Genomic DNA, 16,817 nt, shown 5'->3' with positions numbered 1-16,817 from the left:
GGATTTAGAGAGAAATCTTTTTTTTTTTTTTTTTTTTTTTTTTTCCTGAGCAATAGGTCTCCACAGTAGGCTTAAAATATTCAGTGAACCATGTTGTAAACAGATGTGCTGTCATCTGGGCTTTGTTTTTCCATTTATAGTACAGGCAGTCAATTTAACATAATTCTTAAGGGCCCTAGGATTTTCAGAATGGTAAAGGAGAATTGGCTTCAATTTAAAGTTACCAGTTGCGTTTAGCCCCTAACAAGACTGTCAGGCTTTCCTTTGAGACTTTAAAGCCAGGTACTTTAGACATCTTATGTAAGTGGAATAAGTCAAATTCATAGAAAGAGAGTGTAGTATTGTGTTTGCAAGGGGCTGAGGGAGGGGTAATGGGAAGTTGTTTAATGGGTATAGAGTCTAAGTTTTGCAAGATGAACAAGTTATACAGATTTGTTACACAAAAATGTGAATATACTTAATAAGAAATGATACAACAAAGTGGTTAAGATGGTAAATAAAATAAAGTAAAATAAAATAAAAAGCCAGGTACTGACTTTTCCTCTCTGGCTATGAAAGTGCTAGAAAGCATCTTTTTCCAAACTAAGCCTGTTCTGTTAACATTGAAAATCCATTTTTTATTATACCCACCTTCATTAATTATCTTTTGTAGATTTTCTGGATAACTTGTTGAAGCTTCTACATTAGCGCTTGTTGCTTTACCTTGCACTTTTATGTTATGGAGATGGTTTGTTTCCTGAAACCCTATGAAAAACTTCAAACATTTTTTTTTTTTCCTGCATTTTACCCACCTCTCTCAGGTTTTACAAAACTGAAGAGAATTACAGCCTTTCTCTGTATTAAGTTTTGGCTCAAGGGAAAGTTCTGTCTGCACTGATCTTATATCCAGACCACTAAAATTTTTCCATATCTGCTAGAAGCTAGTGTCACTTTCTTGTCCATTCACTTTTTATCAATGTTATTATTTCTCACTGAGGTACCGGTTTTAATTTTCTTCAAGAACACTTTCTTTGCATTCGCAACTTGGATAACTGGCTCAACAGGCCTAGCTTTTTGCTGGTCTCAGCTTACAATATGCCTTCCTTACTAAGAATAATCATTTTGAGCTTTTGATTTAAAGTGAGAGAAATAGGATTCTTCCTTTCACTTGAACACTTAGAATCTAGTTTAGGGTTATTATTTGGCCTAATTTCAATATTGTTGTGGCTCGGGGAATAGAGAAGGCTGAGGACAGGTTAAAAAAATGTGGTACTGGGGAATGCTGGGTTAGTGGAGCAATGAGAACACACACAACATTTATCAGTTGTTAGCCATTTCATAAGGGTACAATTTGTAGCAAACAATTAGTACAGTCATATTAAAAATTGCTGAGCACAGATCACCATAGCACATACAATAATTGTGAAAAAAATTGGTATACTGTGAGAATTACCAAGATGTGATACAAAGACAAGGAGAGATTGAGCAACTGCTATTGGAAAAATGGTGCCAATAGATTTGCTTGATGCAGGGTTGCTACAAACTTTCAATTTGTGAAGAATGTAATATTTGTGAAGCAAAGTGTAGCACAGTACAGTAAAACAAGGTATGCCTATAGCTTGCAAATTTTATGACTGTTCCTTGTATAAAATTAATGATGTACAGAAAATATACAAAAGTGGATGGTATAAATTATGTGTGAAAGTGGAAATACAATTTGTTTATTGAGAATCAATGGACTTTGCCTATAAAGAATAAATGGATTAGCCATTAGCCAAAATAATAAAATTAAATCCTATAAGATCTGAAAACAGACATACAGATTCTAAATATATTCACCTGCTCAATATCAAAATAACCACAGATCATATAATGAAGGGAATTAAAGGAAGCCTTAGGAGATATGACAAATAGAAGATGATGTAATCAAGAACAAGTACATATCGTTTTACAATAAATATAAATATATCTATTTGTGAAAATAACCGTTTCACTATTCAGATCATAGAAAAAAAGCTCTTTAACATGAAACAAAATCTGATGACATGATATTAAGAGTAGGGTTTACCAAGAGTAAACCCTAAGGTAAATGTACTTTGGGTAATTATCATGTGTTGATGTAGATATCCATCCTTGATAACAAATCTACCACTCTGTTGAGTGATAAAGATAAGGATGAAGGTGATGCATGTGTGGGAGTAGAGGATATAGAGGAAATTTTTTACCTTCCCCTCAATTTTACTGTAAAACTAAAAATTCTCTTAAAATAGTAGTCTTTAAAAATAAAATAAACAAAAATAAAATACTTTTCTTACAAGGAAAATAATTAGAATCAATGGACAGAATTGACTCTTGCTTCTCTCTCAGTTTTATACAGATAATGAAGCAAATAATCACAACTAGTAAAAAAAAAATGTAGCATGGAAGAAACAAAAACTAAATTAAGCTAAATAAGTTATGTTTTTCTGTCTTTCTTTGTGTTTTCATATGCATACAAAACAGAATTAAATAATATAATTTCTAAGTGGTGTACCTATTGAAAGCATATGGAATTACATAAACAAAAAATCATATTGCATGAGACTATTCACCTTCTTACCTCTCTTCTTGTCTACATACCATCATTGTAATCATGGAGAAAAAGTCAGAAATGGATATAGTATCTTTTAGTGACAAACTGTATTTTGAATGCAATTCGCTTGTGGGAAATGGCTCTCATACTTTAGCATAATAGTGCCCATAATATTTTGAAGGGATACTATGGCCCTCATTGAGCAACAATACAAAAATATAAAGGAAGCTAACTAAAATTAAGTCACCTTATTTTCCTTCCTTCTAGGGAGAAAATAATTGTATTATTTCAGAAAAACGTGGGTAGAGAAATAGTAAACCTGTTTGTCTTCTTGTTTTCAAAAAGAAATATAGAGAAAAGATACCCTCTGGCTATAGAAAGTATCATACACTACATATAGCTAAACAAATACTCAGAAAAAATTTAAGACTTAATTCTTTACTAAAGAAAGAATGAAAATACAATATGAGTAGTTTCCTCAAGAAGAAAGAAAATCTACCAAAGAAAAAATCCCAGTGATAAATGTAAAAATGTCATATGAAAAAAAACCCACAAATTAAAAAACTGAATGACTTAAAAATCATAGGCCTTTTCTTTATAGAAAAAATTAAAAATATAAAATTAAAAACTAGAAAATAAAAAATAGACAATAAATTTTACTTGTAAATAAATATTATTGAACAAGAAATCACTTTTACACAAAATAATATATCTCATATTTTGAATTTAATGGACTCAGGATATACTTTATCAGTAATAAAACCTACTCAAGATCACAGAACAATTATCATACAATAACTTAAAATTAATGGATATACTCTAATAACAACAACAAAATATCAGGACCAGGAAGCTTCACAGTATCTCCCTAAGATCTGCTATGAAGTCGTGAAGGAAAAGATGATGATGATACCACTTTCAATTTATGGAGCGTGTAGAAAACATAAGTGTTTGAAAATGGTCTTTAGAATTTCATTAAACATATGTTTCATTAAACTTAGCATTAAGGATGCTCAATCCACTAAGTATCAGGGAAATGCAAATCAAAACCACAGTGAGATATCCTCAGACCTGATCGAATGTTGATGACTTTAACCCATATTGATACTGAGAACATGTATTTTTATAAAACACTGAGATGAACATTTAACAAAAAGGAGAGAAATTATGCGCACTACATATTTCTGAAGAAAGATGGATTACACTTTTTTTTTTTTAGGGCCACACCCAGGGAACATGGAAGTTCCCAGGCTAGAGGTCAAATAAGAGCTTTATCTGCTAGCCTATGCCTCAGCTACAGCAACACCAGATATGAGTCAAATCTGTGACATACACCACAGCTCATGGCAATGCCAGATCCTTAACCCACTGAGTGAGGCCAGGCATCAAACCCACATCCTCATGGATACTAGTAGGGTTTGTTACCACAGAGCCAAAATGGGAACTCCTACACTTCTTAACAAAAATAAAATAAGTCAAGATTGTGATATAGGTCATTCCCAACTTCAATCCCCCTCACAGGAAGACCAGTGAGCAACTATCCATAGACAAGACACCATTGTGAAAATCCTAGAATCTGATGGATTGGGCTGAAGCACTCCCATGGACCACAGGCTTATCAAAAAGGATGACATTAGAAGGGAAAGAGACGTGGTTTTGTTCTGTTTCATCCCTCCTTTAGGTGGGCTCAATGCTATACTAAGAGGTCTTCCCTGTGCTCACGGTTGCTCTTATGGGTAAAAGAGACCAGAAGGTGAACATCCAGAATCCCCAGTGTTGCAGAATGCTTTCTAGAATCCCACTCAGACCTTGGCTCACAGGGATTACTAGGGGAACATAGAGGGCTTAACAACAGGGGATCAAATAGAGACTGAGGAGGTAGGTGACAATGTTTTTATGAATAGGATACCAAAAGCTCCAACAACAAAACAAAAATAAACAAGTGGTACTACATCAAACTTAAAAGCTTCTGCACAGAAAAAGACATAAACAAACTGAAAAGGCAATATAGAAAATGAGAGAAAATATTTGCAAACTACAAACACGATGAGGTTAATATCCAAAATACGTCAGAAACTAATACAACTCAGTAGCCAAAAAAAAGAAAGTGGTTAAAATTAGCAAAATATCTGAATAGACATTTTTCCAAAGAATATATTCGAATGGGCAAGAGGTACATGAAAACATGCTCAACATCTCTAATCATCAGGGAAATGCAAATCAAAACCACAAGAAATTGCCACACGCTTGTCAGAATGGCTATTATCAAAAAGACGTGATAACAAGTGATGGAGAGAAAGTGGAGGAAAGGAAATAGGAAATCCATGTGCACTCTTGATATAAGGTAGATTGGTATAGTCACCATAGAAAACAGTAAGACATTCTTAAAAAAATTAAACCTAGAAATATTATGTGATCCAGTAATTCCACTTCTAGCTACATATCTGAAGGAAATTAAGTTATCTCAAAGAGATATCTGCATTCCCAAGTCCACTGCAGCATTTGCAATGGCCAAGATATGGAAAAAAACCTGTGTTCATCAAAGCATGTATAGAAAAAAAAATGTGATATATACATACAATGGAATATATTCAGCCATTAAAAGGAGGAAATCTTTCATTTGCAAAAAAAAAAAAAAGGTTGAAGCCTGAGAGCATTGCACTAAGTAAAATAATTCTGAGAAAGATAAATACTGTTTGATTTTGCTTTTCTGTGGAATCTAAAAACAAACTCTTAGTAACTGAGTAGATTGGTGGTTGCCAGAGATGGAGAGTGGGGACTTAAGGGAAATAGGTGAAGGTAGACAGAGGGCATGAACTGTCAGTTATAAGTTAAATAATTTCTGTGGGTGTGATATACAGCATGGTGACTATAGTTTACAATATTGTATTGCATATTTGAAACTTGCTAAGAGAAGAGATCTTTAAAGTTCTCATCACACACAAAAATTGTGAAATTACGTGAGGTGATTGGATGTGTCACCTATCCTTAATTAGTAATAATTTTGCATTGCAAACTTATATTAAGACATTATATTATATATTTTTAACTTAAACTATATTATATACTAATTATATCTCAATAAACCTGGAAAGATAAAACTTACAAAAAACTAGACCATCTAAAACATTTAAATTATGTTATACGCTATGTGAAATAATAAGCAAAATGGTTATGCATTAACATAATTTTAAATATACTAATGCTAAGACACAAAATTCATTTTACTAACCCTGAGTAACAATTATTTCTTGATTTATATCACATTTTGTAGCAAAGCTTTCTTTTGATCTCTGACATGCTTTAGCTTTAGAAATGGGTGTTTAAAATAATTTATTTTTCCAGTATATATAACACATTTTTATATATTAATTTTAAATAAAACTTAAAATGCTATGAAATGCATTTATGAAGAATATGCAGAGAAAGGGAAGTTATAACATCTAAGATGCCATATACATTTCAATATCATATTTGAAATCAAAGGAAAAAAATTTAACCTTTTTGAATGCTCCAAGATCATGAAATATTTAATACCATTCAAAAGTGTAGAAAAAATTTAAAGACAAGAACATATACTTAGTAACCTTCATTGAATGGCATTTCAAGAATATTTTCTATTTGAAATTAACAAGATGAAATGTGACATATATGTAATATAATAAACATATGCTTTTAAACAAAAAGCACAAAATTGTACACAAATATTCTCTAATTAGAGGATGAATTGGCAATTTATTTACAAAATATACTGGAAAATTATGATTCCTATACAAGAAACTTTGTTCTGTCTTTCCAAAAGTAAATAATGTGCTAAAATGACAGATTACTTTCTAATTATGGATGGCAACAATCTTCTGATCAAGCCTATCTGTCAGTAATCTTTTGAGCATAGACAAGAGTTTTCAATTCTTTAATCACACCTGGGTTATTACAGACAGTATCAGTATGGTAAGTGTGTTTTGTAAACCTCTTTTCTGTACTTTCCAGCATTAAACGAACAGGCTCATTTAATTGATTTGAAAAAAGTGTATATATTCTACAAAACATCTTAATTATTCTAAAGACATAAATTGTAGCATAACAATAAAATCCAAGTCCCTTCAAATATTTAAGAAGTGTAGAATTATTTCAGCTTTAATAAAATCATATAAAATTTGATGCTGCTTACATCTATATACGCTTTGAAAAAATTTTAGGAGATGATATTAGAGTTTAGCATCAAAAAAGCATTGATTATATTAATTTATTAATTTTATCATGGGCTCCTAGCTTATGGAATGAAATATTTATACTTGGAAAATATTACTACTTTATTAATATTACAGAGGATGAAATATAATCCATTCTGTCATGTCAACACTTACTTGCCAACATCTTAACATTTTGACTATTAAAAACAACAATTCAAATAATATATTCATGAACCACAAGAAAGTAGTTCTATTGAATATTATACTGGGGAAACCTCTCCCCATGTTGTATTGAAAAATTAAGTGTTTAAATAAATTCATATGAATTTATAAGCGTGTTTATGTTCATGTGTAACTATTTCTACTAAATGGAAAAACTTATCAGTAGTTATTTGATTACAAAAAATATATGGAACTCGAAGTACTGAGTCTAATATGCCCCCACCCCCAATAATCAGGCATAGGATATCATCAAACACTAGCACTGACAAGTGGGCCATGCAATACTTAAAAAAGTTATCATAAACAATAATTGGTACTTAAAGTACATGCCTGTTTTAAGGTAAATAATGGTGTCCTTAATTTGTTTAATTTTTATGTAAAATTAAACATATCTTTCCAGCTTATTAATAATTTATTATTTCACTTCTTGGGATAATACATACAGGAATTTTTCTACAGGATTTAGGTACAAAGACTTGGTCAAACACAGAGTCTCCTAAGTTCTCATCAGATCATGGAGTCTATATTTGCCTTGGACACAGCTGTCACACCATGAGAAAGGCTCCAGGAAAGTGAGTCTTCCCCTTGCATGTCTTATAAGGAATTAGGAGGGCCACAGAAGTGGGAAAATATAAGTTCTCTCACTTAGGTAACGGCCCTAAGACATTTGTTTAGCACCACATATCAGCATGGTATCCAACAGGAATCTTGGAGTTTTTCTGATGGTCAGCAGAGTACTGAGCACAAACTAATTGTTATGCCATCATGGATGTAGTGGTGGGGAGACATGCTGGGACTATCTAGCAGAAAGAGGTCTTTCCTTTGTTAAAAAAGCAGGTAAAATTATATTTACATGTTATTAGTGCATTTTTATATAATACATGCATCATTTCAACCACATACCAAATAGTGTTTGAGATCCTATGATATGTTTTGTTTTGTGCTTGATTTTGAGGTTATAGAGATAAATAAGGTAGATTTGTTGTTCTCATGGAACTCACACTTAAGCAAAGAAAAAGAGTAATTGTCCGAATATGATACATCATAAAGCAATGAGATGAAGGTGGCATAAGAGCATCTTTCCTAGAATAAACAGGAAAGAAAGAGGAGACAGGACAAACTTAACAGAAAATATAACACCAAGAGTTAATCTAAAAAAAAAAAGTGAAAATTTAGCCTGCAGAGTAGTAGAGAATTCCTGATAGAGAATATTGTACAGGAATCAGTATATACAATAGTCAGGCTTCATGTGTTGTCTTTGGAGAGTAAAGAAACTGACAATTACGAAAGCAGAAAATCCAGTTGAGGATAATAAAAGAAAGAAGTTGGAGGCCAAATCTTTTAGGTTCTTAGGAGATCTGCTAAAAATTTTAAATTTTACACCAAAACCAATAGTTATTTGATGATATTAAATATCTACAAATTATGATTTGAGGAAGAAAAAGGAGAGAAAGAAGATGAGGAAAGAAAAGAGAGGAAGGAACCTATTTATTTCAACCATATTTTATTGATTATATAAATTTTACAAATAATGTATTTCCCAATTTGCTTATATTTCTAAGAAATTTAAATATTAATTGTAAATCTTTAATTATAGGTGTAAAACACTAGTTTCTGTGTACTTTTCATTTTACTCTCCTTTCCTAGATTAACATTTATTAATATAAATTTTTATGTAAAATTGGTAAAAGTTTCATATTTACAAAGTCAATTACTTTGTTTATAAAGTTTATCACCAGAATTTGCGATATAGCCTCTTTATCTATTGGCTATTTTAGTTGACATTAGCTGTCAATTAGGTATCAGTGTAATTGAGTTATTGGAGTCAATTATAACATCCAAGGTTCTATCTTAGAGGCCTTAGTGAATAATGCCATTAATTTGGAAACGGAAGAACAGAAAATCTACACATTTAGGGAGAAAGACTATAAGCTCAGTTTTGGACATGATGAATTTAAGATACCTATGACTTATCCAAAAAAAAAAAAAAAACTGACTAGGAGGAAGGTATAAGTAAGTACATGGAGTTTGAGAAGAGTTAAATAGGGGTTATTGTTTGAGGAATTATCAGCATATATTAATTACATGGAAACCACAAGATATATAGACTTTCCCATAAAAATCTATAAAAAAAAAACTGCTTCTGGGCAAGTAGATAAAAAGGAAGATAAGTTTCTCTTTACAACTCTCTCATTTCAAAAAATAAAACACTGAAGTTTATAAAATGTCATATATACAGAGGATGATCAATAAAAATTATACAAAATTGAAACCCTTTAAAAGACACAGAATGACAACCCAATACAATTTGGCCAATGAGTCAGGGGAAAAAAATGCAAAATTTTAAAATATTTTATAAAGGAACACAATATTTTAAAAATTTACATCACATCAGTCAGAATGGCCATCATTAATAAGTTTACAAGTAACAAATGCTGGAGAGGGTGTGGAGAAAGGAAGCCCTTCTATATTGTTGGTGAGAATGTAAGTTAGCACAAGCCACTATGGAAAGCAGTAACTGAGAAAACTAAATGTAGAATTATCATATAACCTAGTAATCCCACTCGTAGGCATATATGCTAACGAAAATATAATTCAAAAAGATACATGCACCTTCCTTTATGTTCACCGCAGCACTGTTCACAACAGCCAAGACATGGAAAAAACCTCCATTTCCACTGGCAGATAAATGAATTAAGAAGGTCTGGTACGTATACACAATGGTATACTACTCAGCCATAACTAAGAACAAAATAAGACCATTCACAACAACATGGATCCAACTACAGATTCTGATACTAAGTGAAGTAAGTCAGAAAGAGAAAGACGAATACCATATGATATATCACTTACATGTGGAATCTAAAATTTGGCACAAAATGACCAATCTACAAAACAGAAACAGATTCAAAGACATAGAGAACAGACTTGAGGTTGCCAATGGGGAGGAGAGTAGGGATTAGAAAGGACTGGGAGTTTGGGGTTAGTAGATGCAAACTATTACATTTAGAATGAATAAACAAAAAGTTTATACTGTATAGCACAAGGAACTATATCTAATCTCTTGAGATAGACCATGATGGAAAATAATATAACAAAAAATGTATATATGTGTGGTGTGTGGTGTGTGTGTGTGTGTGTGTGTGTTTGTATGTGTGTGTGCGGTGTGTATAACTGGGTCATTTTGCTGTACAGCAGAAATTGGCACATTGGACATCAACTATATTTCAATTATTATTATTTTTTTTAATTTTTGTAGGTCCGAACCCATGGCTAGAGGTAGTATCAGAGCTGTAGCCATCAGCCTATGCCACAGCCATAGCAATGCCAGATTCAAGCTGCATATGAGACCTACACCACCGCTCACAGCAACACAGGATCTTTAACCCACTGAGCAAGGCCTGGGATCAGACCTGAGTCCTCACGGATGCTAGTCAGATTCATTTCTGCTGAGCCACATTGGGAACTCCTATATTTTAATTTAAAAACAAAGCAAAAAACTATAAATCTAAAAAAAAAAAACTATCAATATAGTATTAAGGAAAAATAATATTTTATTGCTTTATTGTTTTATAATCTATAGGTGGTAAAATTTAACCATTGTGAGTATACAATTCAGTGTTTTTTAAGTAACTTTATAGTTGTGTGCAAATATAATCCAATTTAAGTATATTTTGATCATCCCTAAAATATCTCTCAAATTTCCTTTTTTTTTTGGTCTTTTTGCCTTTTCTAGGGCCGCTCCCATGGCATATGGAGGTTCCCAGGCTAGGGGTCTAATTGGAGCTGTAGCCACCGGCCTATGCCAGAGCCACAGCAATGCGGGATCCGAGCCGCATCTGCAACCTACACCACAGCTCACGGCAACGCCGGATCTTTAACCCACTGAGCAAGGCCAGGGATCGAACCCGCAACCTCATGGTTCCTAGTTGTATTTATTAACCACTGTGCCACGATGGGAACTCCTCAAATTCACTTTTAATCAATCGCCAATCACACCTTCCTAGTCCTAAGTGACCACTGATCAATTTCTATATCTATAAATGTGTCTTTTCTAAACACTTCAAACAAAATAGTCTCATAAAACATTTAATATTTTGCATGCAGCTTTTACACTTAGAATGGTAGTTTTTGTGGTTTACCCATGCCAAGGAATATATCAGTATTTTGTTCCTTTGTTAAATGTTATTGTCAATAGCTTTTCAAAAGGTATTCATTGTAGGTATTTATGACATTCTCTTTATTCTACAATTGAATAACACTTGATGTATCCTAAAATAAATTTCAGCATCTGTTGGGAAATTCTTCTTAATCTAGCAATATTTAAAAGAAAATAATTGGCTCTACCACCCTTTATTACTTAACCACAAAAATCAGATTCTTTTAAAGGTACCTCAGAGTTTTCTTAGGAAATTTTAATTTACTCATTTGTTTTCAAAAGATTATATGCATTATTTCTAAGTTAGGCAGAATTTAAATGAATTTTTTTTTTCAGCTGTACAGCATGGGGACCAAGTTACACATACATGTATACATTTTTTTTCCACCCATTGTTCTGTTGCAATGTAAGTATCTAGACATAGTTCTCAATGCTATATGGCAGGATCTCATTGTAAATCCATTCCAAGAGCAATAGTTTGCATCTGATAACCACAAGCTTCTGATCCCTCCCACTCCCTCCGCCTCCCCTTGGCAACCTCAAGTGTATTCTCCAAATTCATGATTTTCTTTTCTGTGGAAAGGTTTATTTGTGCTGTATATTAGATTCCAGTTATAAGTGATGTGATATGGTATGTCTTTGACTTTGTGACTTATTTCACTCAGTATGAGAGTCTCTAGTTCCATCCATGTTGCTGTAAATGGCATTATTTCATTCTTTTTTATGGCTGAGTAGTATTCCCTTGTGTATATATACCACATCTTCCGAATCTAATCATCTGTTGATGGACATTTGGGTTGTTTCCATGTCTTGGCTCTTGTGAATAGTGTTTCAATGAACATACGGGTGCATGTGTCTTTTTTAAGGAAAATTTTGTCTTGATATATGCCCAAGAGTGGAATTGCGGGGTCATATGGAAGTTCTATGTATAGATTTCTAAAGTATCTCCATACTGTTCTCCATAGTGGCTGTACCATCTTACATTCCCACCAATAGTGCAGGAGGGTTCCCTTTTCTCCACACCCCCTCTAGCACTTGTTATTTGTGGACTTCTTAATGATGGCCATTCTGACTGGTATGAGGTGGTATCTCATGAGTATTTTTAATTGAGTACCAAAATAATCAATATAAGGATATCAACATACTTATCATTAATAATACAAAAATGGCAAACAAATTGAAAATGAACAGTTACATTATTAGCATCACTGATTCCTACTATCTTCTATACTGTACTTGTACAAATGATTGAGAGATATATTTTTACAGATTAGTCAGTGACCAGAAAGTCAACAATTAACAAAAATAATGTACAAACAAAAATGCTTCCTGGTGAATGGTAAAAAATAAACTACCTCAAATCATCTAAATCAAAAAATCAGTTACTAAAACACCTACCAAAATTGTATGTATTCAAATATAACAATTTTTTTTTTTTTTTGCTTTTTAGGGCCACACTAATGGCATTTAGAGGTTCCCAGGCTTGGGGTCGAATCAGAGCTGTAGCTGCCAGACTATACCACAACTCTCAGCAATGCTGGATTTTTAACCCACTGAGCGAGGCCTGGGATCAAACCTGTGTCCTCATGGATCCTAGTCAGATTCCTTTCCACTGTGCCATGATGGGAACTCCCAACAAACAATATTTTAACAAAGACAATTTGAGTTACAGAAAAATTAATGGATATTCAACTTAAGCATCTTGTTTTGAATATAAAATCAACAATCAACAAATATCTTGAACTTGGTTACCTTGCTATTTACTAGGAGAGAGAACTTAAACCTGGTCATTTCAGTTTCCAATTCAGGATTTCTGGACTAAATACACTTGAATTTAGATAGACTAGGAGATAAAACAATTAAGATACTATTTTTACTCTATTTTTAATGTCACAAAGGATGTTATAAAAAGGGACTGAGTTTTTTTCTTTAGAAATATGTGTGGCAATGAAATATTCTTGTGACATCTCTCTCTCTCTACCAGATTTTTATTAGATGGTACTGAGCAGCAGAAAAAAAAAAAAAGAAAACAAAACAAAAGCTTTGGAATGTTGATGTTAAACATTTTCATTTAAAAAAGGACAGGGGAAAAAACGGGGACAGGGAGTAAATTGCTTTTTCACTGAAGTGTTCTAGGATCAGAACACTTAAATGTTTGAAATGGGTTGATAATCTTTAAAAAAAATCTGATTAGCCTAAATTCTAATGAAAATATATCTACTGTGATTTGTGTCCACAGTATTTAATTTAAAATAATAGAAGTATGTTTTTCTCCTGAGTGGCTTAAAATATATATGTTGGTTATGCTAGACTAGATTACAATGGTTTCTCTTTAAGAGAACATATTTACTAATGCAAAGGGTCATTTACGTTTTGCTGAAGAAATAATTTAATATTGGAATATTTGTGTGTCCATAAAAAAGTCAACGTTGTGCTTCTACTCTGCAGCAGGGAATAGTCCACATTTTTCTCAGCAAAAAATTCCTGTTCAATGATGCCTTTTTATCGCCTATTTATATCTACCAACATTTTCATTTTTCAGAGGTTTAGGTATGCTAAAATATAAAATCAATGGAATATTGCTTTCAACTGGTTTTAGACAAATTACCACTCTGTTTTAAGAAATTACACTGGCTCAGCATGTGATTCATGTCGCTTTTCTAAATCGATCATGTTACATTAGATTAGGAAATGCATATTAGAAATATGTCACTAAATCACTCAACTTCTCTAGTGAAGTTCAATATTTTAATATTTTTCTATATTATTGTTAAACATTATGATATGGTATGCTTCATTATTTCTAATATTTTTCCTTTAATGAAGTTAAAAGTGTGTAGCAACACAGATACTCATGACATCTGAAGAACATGACAAAATAGCATTCCAACATCAGACTCAACATGTGTAGCAAAAGTGAAGAGCTAAGAACCTAAATGAGAATGTGAAATGGATTTCTGTTGAAATATGTTAGATTGCACCATTGGGAAATGGCAGAAACTCTTACTGGAGTCATTTAAAATCTTTCTTGGACAGAATATTTAAGCATATATTGCTTGGAACAATCTTATATTGGAACAGAGAGAGACAAGATGACCTAAAAGTCTTTTCCTTCTCTAGCTTCTAATATTTTATGAATCTGTACACAGAAAAATATATTAAAGTCTGAGGTGCAGTTTTAGACAGCATTAAATTATTTGTATAGTTTTATAATTGTGTACAGAAATATCAGGTAGTGGTCTATAGGCAAAAATACTGCAGAAAACTACCCTGAAATTTACAAATGGATTATGTTAATGTACCAAACACAAGCTTCCCTGACCTGAACCACATTTATAGTCATGCAGCCTAATGTGGTTCTCTAAAAACAAGGTACTGAAAAGTGTACTGTGTATCGAACCTATAAAATATGCTGATAAAACTTCCATTGAAAATCTAGCTTACAAAATAAACTCCAATTACTCTTATTGATACATGCCTTCCAAAAATTAGAAATATCTTTGAGTAGATTTAAAATTATAAATGAATATATGAGAAATTCTAAAATACTTATGCTTTTCAAAACCAGTATTATAATTTTAAATAGTCAACTCTTTAAAAAGTGTGAAACCTTGCATTTCTACTTCAAACTATTGTAAATATGTACTTACTCTGCTGCAGAAAATGTACTTACAGAGCAAAAATGTCCCTTGAGATTGTTCTTAGACACTTCATTGTATGATTCCAATTTGACAAATCTAGAGAGAGACAAAGAGAAGAATATTTGACTTAAAAAAGCTTACCTAAAATAATGACATTCCAATTAAATAGTGCATTTTAGGCAGAAGTATTGGTTATCATTAATAGCACACATTTGTTAAGATGTTTTATATATATGACTTTTTTTCTTTTTATCAAAAGTCTAGCATGAATCAGGTAACAAGGTAGGGATGATGGACGAAGTATAGATAAAAAGAAAGTTAAGGGACACATAACCAATAAAAACAGGTGTGTGAATACACACACACACACACACACACATAATTGTTGAAGTTGCATGATGGATTCAAAGAACTTCAAGATGCTGTTCTCTCTATATTTGAGTGTGCTTAGAAAATGTTCATATTTTTAAAAATAATATTAATGTTGGCCATTTCAGTTACTCTTCAAGGATTTCTAATGGCATTCCTGCTTAAAGATATAACTCTTTCACCTCTAATAAAATTCTTGCCAATGAAAACTCCTCAAAATTAAGGCTATTGACACCTATCAAATATTTTTCCTTTTGAAGTTAAGGTAGATATTGCAAATTAAAGTGTGTTCTATAGATTCAGTTTATAAAATCATTAGAAAACTTTTTTAACAAAATCTGAGAGAGTTACTATTAATCACACTTAAATCATGCATATATTACAGGAAGAAATGCTTCAGTGAACTTTGGTAAGCCAACAACATAACTCAGTATGACTTCTCTAATATTTACTGAGACCTACAATGGGACTCAAATTTCTTAAGAGCTTTTGAAATTGAAATATTAACTAATGGCTGATATTCTTAATATCCCTAATATTTTAAACAAATATTTATCAACAAGTATAAATACATATATGAATATATTTTATGTTAATGCTAATTAATAATAAGGACATAGCTTAATGGGGAATATTAGAATATGTGCAAAATATACCAATTGAGAATAAGCAACAAATTTGTAATGAGAGAGCATAAGGAGAGAAAATACATTCTTATCCAATTCAGAAATGCACTTTTAAAAGAGAGGAGATAAATTTTCTTAGGTCACTTATTTTCAAAACTAATCAAATTCACAGTTGGAGAAGTGGCCCACATAATACCCCCAATTCTCTTTCAGTTCCTTTGGGAAAGATTAGTAAAATCTTGAGGTTCTCATCCCCATTGCAATGATCCACTTGTGGGAGAAAATAATGTCTACAAATAATTTGTTACGTGTCAAGTTCATTGAAAACAATGATATACGAATGTTGAATTTAACATGGTATTAAAGAAATATAACAAATTATTTCTGGAAATAATAGAATGGGAAATTTTATCTCTGTAAGACTGGAGGAAAAATACTGTTTCTTCTCAGTAGAGATTTCTTAGTAAATTTTGCTAAAACTTGTCACATACTGTAAAATAAAAGCCTAAAAATTTAAATTGTGACTAATTAGTCAGTGAGATAAGTATCTCTGGAGCTCTACATTTACATTTCAAGATAAATCACCCTTTCTGTGGGTTTAAGCTCTGGATTAAAATTTTGTATGTAGTAGTCTCTTCTTTCCTCTGAAAAAAATGTTATTTACATTCTAAAAGACTAGGTTAAGAACACAAGATCCTCCCCATTAATTTGGGAAGAGGCTCAAAGGGGGAAAGGAGACAGCTACCTCTCTTTCCTACATGAATATCCATATCCACTTTTTTGTATTTCTCTATTACAGTAGACTACATTTATATAAGATGGCATCTTCTTCTAGTTCTTGTCTTACCCCAGGGTGAAGAAGTGGATCAAAGGCAAAAGGCACATTTATTACTTGCTGTATGTATACAGTATTTGTTTTGCCCATCTCCATACACCTTGTGTTAGCATTCATGATAATATTAACACATACAGATATTAAAAATTTAACATCCATATATGGAAATTTACAGGAGATTGACAAAAAATAGACCTTTTTAAGTAGATTAATTCAAATCT

General features: G+C 32.1%; 1 protein-coding gene across 4 annotated transcripts in view; it reads left to right on the top strand.

The window, feature by feature from the left end:
- The window catches only part of LOC146397805 (uncharacterized), a 1,134,194-nt gene that overhangs the window by 1,023,816 nt on the left and 93,561 nt on the right, over positions 1-16,817 (top strand). For 2 of the 4 annotated variants that reach the window (XR_014823711.1, XM_084989253.1), the window contains exon 7: positions 7,426-7,538. The exons of the other annotated variants lie outside the window; for them this stretch is intronic. The gene's annotated coding sequence lies outside the window, so the exon portion shown is untranslated. Of the gene's footprint in view, positions 1-7,425; positions 7,539-16,817 lie in introns of those variants that run through there. 4 annotated transcript variants of the gene reach the window in all.

Source organism: Sus scrofa, chromosome 13, assembly GCF_054392235.1.
Source record: "Sus scrofa isolate SSC_HxYL_T2T_F1_AM1 chromosome 13, Sscrofa_HxYL_maternal_Yorkshire_Landrace_v2.0, whole genome shotgun sequence".
NCBI classification, from domain to species: domain Eukaryota; kingdom Metazoa; phylum Chordata; class Mammalia; order Artiodactyla; family Suidae; genus Sus; species Sus scrofa.
This window is presented reverse-complemented; position numbering and strand designations above follow the sequence as displayed.